The following is a 9,088-nucleotide window of genomic DNA, read 5'->3' on the forward strand; positions in this document are numbered from 1 at the left end:
CCTTTAAAACGCTCCAGCGGCTAAAGTATTTGACCTAGATAAACATGCAAACCAATTTGGACATGTAACGAACATGAAACCAGATAAATCAACCGTGCGAAGTGATAGAAACATACCAAAGTTTATACATATGTATATTTTCATACAAAATTTATGGGGTCTAACCAAGCAGCATTGGTTCACTAAGGTGTAATATTATAATATCTGTCTACATGAGATAAGATATGCAATCGTCTTAAGTCAGAATAGTTCCGCACAGTTATAAATTGAAAAAAGTCTAATTAAAATCAGTTTGTGATTCTGCAATTTAGTGGAAAATCGAAATTCAACATCGAATTAAAAAAATTGTAATTACCCTCATACTTGTGAACATTTGTAAAAAGAGTAAAAACCAATCGAATTAAATTGAATCAAAACGGGGCATCTCGACAAGATAAAATCTATGTCATGCTAACTGTCAAATCTATTGCTATTGCCATTGCCAAATCTGTATGTGGGCATATGTTATCATAAGATAATCATTTGCGCAAAAGCGTAGGGTAGGTAGGTTCGAGCTGATGCAGCGTATGCTTTGAGCTCTTGAAAAATTTATTTTATCATTTGCGAATGTAGCATTTGGGTAGGTAGCTGATGTAGCGCATGTTTTGAGCCCTTGAACTGTTTAAATCTTTTATGTGGAAAATAAAAAAAGATAAAGATCCTTTTGTTTACAAATGTATTTCTGGGAAAAATGAAATAATAACAAAGGATAAAGATCCGTTTTTTTTACAAATGTATATTTCTGGGAAAAATAAGATAATAAGAAAAAGATCCTTTTTTACAAATGTATTTCTGGGAAAAATAAGAATTCATATTTCTGGACTACAATGTAACAATTGTGCTTAAGCATTCCTATATAAACAATGTAATATTTATTTTATATTTTTTTTATTTATTTTGTTCTGCCATTATATTTGGTGTATTTTTTATTAAATTTAACTTAATTCAGATTAAGATTAATTATTATTATTATAATTTTTATACTCTCGCAACAATGTTGCTAAGGAGAGTATTATAGTTTTGTTCACATAACGGTTGTTTGTAAGTCCTAAAACTAAAAGAGTCAGATATAGGGTTATATATACCAAAGTGATCAGGGTGACGAGTAGAGTCGAAATCCGGATGTCTGTCTGTCCGTCCGTCCGTCTGTCCGTCGGTCCGTCCGTGCAAGCTGTAACTTGAGTAAAAATTGAGATATCATGATGAAACTTGGTACACGTATTCCTTGGCTCCATAAGAAGGTTAAGTTCGAAGATGGGCAAAATCGGCCCATTGCCACGCCCACAAAATGGCGAAAACCGAAAACCTATAAAGTGTCATAACTAAGCCATAAATAATGATATTAAAATGAAATTTAGCACAAAGGATCGCATTAGGGAGGGGCATATTTGGACGTTATTTTTTTGGAAAAGTGGACGTGACCCCGCCTACTATGATTTTTGTACATATCTCGGAAACTACTATAGCTATGTCAACCAAATTCTATAGAGCTGTAGAGTCGTTTCCTTCAGGCATTTCCATAGACAGTTCAAAAATGGAAGAAATCGGATAATAACGACGCCCACCTGCCATACAAAGGTTATGTTGAAAATCACTAAAAGTGTGTTAACCGACTAACAAAAAACTTCAGAAACAATAAATTTTAGGGAAGAAATGACAGAAGGAAACTGCACCCAGGCTTTTTTTAAAAATTGAAAATGGACCAAAAACCATATCTCAAGAACTACTATACCGATTTCAATGAAATTCGGTTTATAATATTTCCTTAACATCCTGATGACATGCACAAAACATAGGTGCAATCGGTTCAAAACCACGCCTTCTTCCAATATAACGCTATTTTGAATACCATCTGATGCCTCCTCTGTATAATATTCGTATATATATTAGGGACCAATGATGATAGCGGAATAAAACAAATACGGTGTTTGAAAAATATTTAAATGACGGATAATGAAATCTCGATTATCACTTTATCATGCGAGAGTATAAAATGCTCTGTGACACCCGAAATAAGCCCTTCCTTACTTGTTTTCAATACAATTTAATTTAATTAAAAAGATTAGTTTTTAAAATTCGTATTTAACAATGAAAATGCTTGGTAGGTATGTAAAGGCATTCGCTACATGCCAAGATAATCGAATAAATGAATCTGATGAAAATTAGGCGACGTGCAGAATCCCGGTCGAATTAATTGTTAAACGCCGCATGCAGGATTGATCCGATTTAATGTGTATAAGCGAAAGTCAATTGCAGCGCGAAATTGGTGACGAAAAACGTATGTTGATGTGCGAGCTGTATGTGACTAAGTGTTTAGAACGAATTGAGAGCCCTTTCTCTTTTTGTCCATCCCTTTTGATGAGTTGGTTGAATGATCTAGAAGTGTGGTGAGTGAGTATGGTGTCATCGGACGTGGTGAGTTGAGCTGTTCCATTAGGATGCGCCAGTTTTACCAAGTAGAGGAGGTAGATGCTTAACTCAATTAAACAACGATTTATGTACATTTATCACTATTGTAATATATATTGTGATAGTTTGTTATATACATACATATGTATGTACATATATAATGAAGTATACACATAAGCATGAATGTATCAAATACAGTAAATAATTAAAAAATAGGCTTTATTTTCACATTAACTACGAACTTCTATAAAGATTGCGAAAAAGATTAAAAACAAATACAGTGAAATTTCTCACCCACATACTTATGTTTGAAATGTATCCTTGGAGTCAGAAACTGCAACTCAGAACTCTATGTCTAATGAATTAAGAAATGCGAGCCAATTTTGTCAGCACTGAATGAATGACAATTATCCCATTCATTTCCGTTGAGCCTTTTGCTATATGCTGTAGTTAACCGATCTGAACAATTTCTTCGGATATTACATTGTTGTCTTAGAAAATAATCTATATCAAATTTCATGAATATAAATTGTAAAGTTTTCCATACAAGAACTTGATTCCGATCGTTCAGTTTGTATGGCAGCTATGTTATAGTGGTCCAATATTGGTAGTTCCGACAAATGAGCAGCTTCTTGAAGAGGAAATGGCATTTGCAAAATTTCAAAATGATATCTTAAAAACTGAGGGACTAGTTCGTATATAAGCAGACAGACGAACATGGCTAAATCGATCGGTATACAAAACAATAACTTTAAATTACGCACAATTTTTCTTGGCAAATTTGATGAAAATAAAGTCTGTATCTGGTCATTTGAACGTACTCATTTCTGGATATAAGAATTGCTTTTGGATAAAAATAATAAAAAAGCGTTGTGTTCATGGAATTTTTTCAGTTATGAGAACTGTACGCGGAACTGTATATTGATATTAATTAACAAATAGGAACACAAATAATCGGTAAGTACATATATACATTAATAAAATCAAATAAGTTAAGGTTTCATCAAAAATACTATTTATCTACATACACACCCACATATGTACATATATAAATAAAAATGAATCGCCAAACTGTATGTTTGCTCATAACTTTCATACGACTAAACCAAATTTGATAATTTTTTTTTATATGTTCGTTGAGGTTCAAGGATGGTTTTTACGAAGAGAAAAATTCATAGTTTAAAGTCATGTTTTTATCACGTCGCGTTATTCGCTTCAAGATTTCATAACAACTAAATTTGCATAATATAATGTAATGTGATAACATAGTTACATATTAGACAATTGAATACAAAACCGGTTTAACAGTTAGTTTACGCTCTATTATTGAATGCAAAAAAAAACCCAGCAGGAAATTCACTATCTCATGAAAAAATAGCTGTAAGAGATGGATATTTATTATATGATTATTTGCGGAATTATGTACACTGTGATTTTAACCTTTCGTAAAATGAAAAAATCCCTTCTATTATTTCATTATTTACAAAATTATGGTTTCCCTTTTACGAAATGTGCACTATTAGTGATTTTAACCTTTCGTAGAGTGATTATTAAAAACAGTAATTGCCGGAAAACTCCTAAAAACAGCCCTTTTCTTTTTCCCATACAAACGAATGTTTGTTTGTTAGTAACGTTAACCAATCTTGATGAAATTTTCAGAGGTTGCTTGTTGTGGATCAAGGAAGGTTTAGAAATAAAAATACCTTATACTTTTCATAAAGAAAAGTCGGAAAATGGGATAATTCCAAAAAGTTCAATTTTTTTTTAATTTTTGTTTGCTTTGTTTTTCAATAATTTGATTTGTAAATTATTTGAATCGTTCAATTTCGGTCGCTTGCCAGTATTATACGAAGTGGTGGAAACCAATATGGTTCATCTTTTCGGTTTGTATGTCTGACAATAAATGCATGAAACACAATCTACGTGCTTTTCTTTCGGAAACACAAACTGGAAATGATGGATATCAACTCTATCGGCGTCACTCGGGTGTATGAATTAGCCTCCAATGAATTAACCCTCACCGGGCAAAATGACTTAGGCCCCACCAATTTCTCAGTGAATCTTTCCCCACCAAAAATGACGGAATCCCCACGAAAAAAATGCAATAAACCCCACGAAAATGATTTTATCCCAACCAAACGAAATGAATTAAGCCCCACCAAACGTGGGTGTTCTTACATGGCAGAATCCCCACGAAAAAAAAGGAATTAGTCCCCACGAAAATGACCTTAGCCCCACTTTACTTCATTTTTAATTTATTTTACTTGCTTTAAACTTCAAGTTTTTAAATCAAAATTTTAACAAAAATTCAATTATACATACTATGAATGTAATATTTAAAAAGAAAAAGGTAAAGAATTAAATGAAAATATGAAAATGTGAGAAAAAGAAAATAATTAAATAAAAATATGTAAATATTCGTCAACATCTTGACGACAAAAAGGGCATTTAAATTAATTAAAATTGTTTGCCACACTCTCTGCTTCTATTTTAGATGTGCAGTCACTGCACAATTCTAAATGTTTGCAAGGCAAAAGCAAAATATTAGGTTTGTTTTCCAAACAAGTTATGCATATCAGTGGAGGATTTGCTGCAGCTTCTTCCGTGGCATTGGATTCTTCTTCGACTTCAGATTCTTCTTCCATATATTCTAAACCTTCGAATATGTCTTCAAAGGGCTCCATATCAGTTACTATTTTGTTTCTAGAAAAGACCATTCTATCCAAGAAACTCGTAGCGGTTATGAGTCCATTAAGCTGGTCCGCCTCCGCTTTAGCAATTAGATTTGCTCTCATAACGTTTTCCTTTTTTTTCTTTTCCTTAAAGCACCACCGCTGTTAATAACAATTCTAATTCCCTACTTTTGCGATACTCCTCCATTTGTAACTGCCCCACAAATTTGAAAAAATTCCCTTTTTTAGGGATTATTTTGGCAAGCACAGCATTATACGATTCTACAGCTGATGTTGTACGGATCTTATTTCCAAAGACCGAAAGATTTCTTGGACCAATCTATAATATTTCGAATATTTATAATTTTTAAAAACAATTTAATGTAAAACAACTTACTTTTTTAGCCATTGCTCTTCAAAGTATTTTAAAAAAGATTCGAATTTAAACAAGTGGTCGAAAGTGGCAATTTCTTCTTTGATGATGGAAAAGCAATTAACAATGTGTGTCTCCGGTAATAATGGGAGTGACAATATTTTGTGGTAAGATATAGATGCTTTTCGGTTTTGCCTAATAAATTCCGCCAGATTCTTGTGTTTTGTAGCAATATTTCTTCGTACTGCTTGACAATAGTGAAACCAGCACCCGAATAGCTTAGAATGTTCAAATATTTTTTTTATAGCACTACGCAATCCAATTTCAAAATCCGCCATAAACACCGCTCCGTCTAATTTTATCACATTAGTATTAATATAGTTAAACATATGTTCGAAACTTTTTTTGTTTTCTTGTTCATAAGAACAAATATAGCTGGAGACACCTTAGGAAAACAAAAAAAAAATATTTATAATTTATCAAATTGAATATTATACCAACATACCGTTTCAAAATATTCAATGTGAATAATTAAAAGCTGTTTGAAACTACCAATAGGTAAAACAGAAAATGTAGCATCAACCAGTATTTTTCTCTCTACATTTGAGGGAATATTTTCTTTCATTAGATTTATTATTTTGTCAGAACAAAACAAACAATAGGCAAAGTCTTTTGCATCACAGCATATCTTAAAAAATGTTGAGGCATCATCGCCGGTATGTTTTGTAACCCAAATTTTTTCAAAGTTACTTCATCTTGAAATGCTTTGATAACATCAGCTGGTGTTTTAGGAGAAATTAGAAATTGCTTATTTGCCAGTTTTTGGTAATTTCGTTGGATTTTATAAAAATCAATATCTTTTGTTTCCACCGGGTATCTGAAATTATGACATTATGAGGTGATTAATTAAAATAAATAATAAAAATAAGAATGAACCTACTCAACGCAAGTACATTGAAATATTTTTCGTATGCTTCCAAGAACGCTCGGTTTAGTGGAATCTTGATGTATTTCCATACAGGATGACTCCATATTATTCATAATATTTAATTCCCTGTACGTATCCTCCTGAGTTTCATGATTATGATCAATGAAATCTTTAACCTTATAACACACTTCACTATTCAAAAACACCCTCGCTTTGCATGTTTGCACGTAACAAGCATAAAAATATTTTTCTTTTTTAATAGTTTTTTGGAATATAATTGTTTTTCCTCTGTAACATATAACAATTTGCTATTTATTCTTTTTCCAACCACGTGTTCATAGTTTAAAGTCATGTTTTTATCACGTCGCGTTATTCGCTTCAAGATTTCATAACAACTAAATTTGCATAATATAATGTAATGTGATAACATATTTATTAGACAATTGAATGCAAAACCGGTTTAACAGTTAGTTTACGCTCTATTCGAATGCAAAAAAAACCCCAGCAGGAAATGCACTATCTCATGAAAAAATAGCTGTAAGAGATGGATTTTTATTATATGATTATTTGCGAAATTATGTACACTGTGATTTTAACCTTTCGTAAAATGAAAAAATCCCTTCTATTATTTTATAATTTACAAAATTATGGTTTCCCTTCTACGAAATGTCCACTATTAGTGATTTTAACCTTTCGTAAAAGGAAAAATCGTTGACAATTCAATCTTAATAGAGTGATTATTAAAAGCAGTGCTGCGTATTCTGCATAAAAATGAATATAGAAAAATTGAAACAAATAGAGAATAATCGTATAAACGCAAGGAAGATCTTACTAAATAAAAGCGATACTATAAACTTTTCTCATGTTCCTGGATTTATAATTGATTCTTTTTTTGGAAAAAAAGTTATAAGGTGCAATTAATAGTTTGTGTTTTTGCTTTCGTTAATGGAATCAGCGAGTCGCAACTCTTTTAACTAATACGATGGATACCGTTCACAAAAACTCACTACAAAAAAATATCAGATTTACTCTTATGGCTTGAAAATTCTCCAAACGCTCACAAGTACTATAGCTATAATGTTATACTTAATCAAATAGTTTTTTGTAACGGAGACTTACGAAAATATGGAATAAGCAAGCAAAGAAATTAAATAAAATTTGAAAAGTATTATATTTTTACGTTGCTAACTGTTTGTTTTATTTTTATAAAAGATCACGGAATTAAAATGAATTAAACCCCACGAAAATGCTTTTATCCCCACCAATCAAAATGAATTAAGCCCCACCAAACGTGGGGGTTCTTACATGACAGAATCCACACTAAAAAAAAAAAAAGAATTAATCCCCACGAAAATGACTTTAGCCCCACTTTCCGCCATTTTTAATTTTGTTGTAAACTTGGTGGGGCTTAAGTCATTTTGCCCGGTGGGGGTTAATTCAGTGGGGGCTAATTCATACATCCTTTTCATAACATTAATAAAATAAAATAACTTATATCTTGAAGTATGGTGAGACCTTGCACTTCGGTAATACTTGTAGTTTAAAACCATATTTTTGTTAATTTTTGTTTGAATCTGTGCTTCTTTAGTAAATTTGAAGAATGTAAAGTGTTTAAATTTTGAAATATTAAGACATCGTGTCAGAGTTTTATTTATTAAAAATATGTTCGAGGTTATTTCGAGGTAGTTATCCTACTGCATAAAATATTATGACAAAACATTTTTTCCTTTCCTATGTACCGGTATGATATTGTCGCCCTACTGATAACTTGTTTTAATTCTCGGTGTTCCAGTAATGTGTTTGCGATTATACTCTTTAGGAAAAGTGACTGGCTTTGCATCAAATAATGGGTAGTGGTAGGGAGAATCCTTTTCAAGGTCAGGCCAGAAAAATTATATTAAAGGGTTGCTTAGAAGTACGTTTCTCATGGAAAACGTTAGTTGAGATTAGCTTTTCTGTTATAATGAAAGACATATACAGTCGATAATACTTTCTAAACGAGCTATGTTTAAATACAATTTTCTGATAACATATTCTTGGTATTTGAAAGCCTACTACGGTTCACGAAAATTTTGGTGAACATTGCCACGAGTCCATTAGGTTCTTACGATTTTTGTGAGGTATTCTGCATTTTTGAATATTTATATTCAGAAAATGTAAAATATTACAAAAAGCGTTCTTTTAGATATTCAAATTTCAAGAAAAAATGGAGATGGGTCTCAGGCAAGTGAGCACCACAACTGGCTCGAATAAATTCCAGCTAAAGGGCTCAGTTTTCGACCACTTTTTGTAGCAATTGCTGAAGTATATGAACAAGAAGTTTTCCATAGTTTACTTCAGTGAAATGATTGTTGGCTGCATTGAATATGGCGACATCTTATTGGAATGAAAGGTCGTCCACATCAACATCTTCCATTTCAGGAATTGCTTTATACTGTTTCTCATAGACTGTAACATTATCTTATTATCCTATATTTTGGTAATAAATTTGTACAATTTGCAAGCCTAAATGTGTTTATTATAAAATAATAAACCAAACTAAGTAGAAATCAAGTAACAGCTGACAAAAGCACAAACTTCGAAAAACCATTGCGTCAATGAAAACCAAAAGTCTAATAAACACCCGTTATTTCATGTTGGAGCTTATAATTTTGAGAGGAATCATAT

At 31.8% G+C, this 9,088-nt stretch overlaps 1 long non-coding RNA gene across 1 annotated transcript; it reads right to left on the reverse strand.

Annotated features, from left to right (window-relative positions):
• Positions 1-4,836: 4,836 nt before the first annotated feature.
• LOC126754710 (uncharacterized) lies at positions 4,837-6,792 on the reverse strand. Its single transcript, XR_007666391.1, has 4 exons — positions 6,434-6,792; positions 5,999-6,370; positions 5,518-5,938; positions 4,837-5,460 (listed from the first exon to the last, which is right to left on the reverse strand). It is a non-coding gene; the product is annotated as an uncharacterized LOC126754710 (long non-coding RNA).
• Between the last annotated feature and the right edge of the window lie 2,296 nt (positions 6,793-9,088).

The sequence above is a fragment of the Bactrocera neohumeralis genome, chromosome 4, assembly GCF_024586455.1.
Source record: "Bactrocera neohumeralis isolate Rockhampton chromosome 4, APGP_CSIRO_Bneo_wtdbg2-racon-allhic-juicebox.fasta_v2, whole genome shotgun sequence".
Classification (NCBI taxonomy): domain Eukaryota; kingdom Metazoa; phylum Arthropoda; class Insecta; order Diptera; family Tephritidae; genus Bactrocera; species Bactrocera neohumeralis.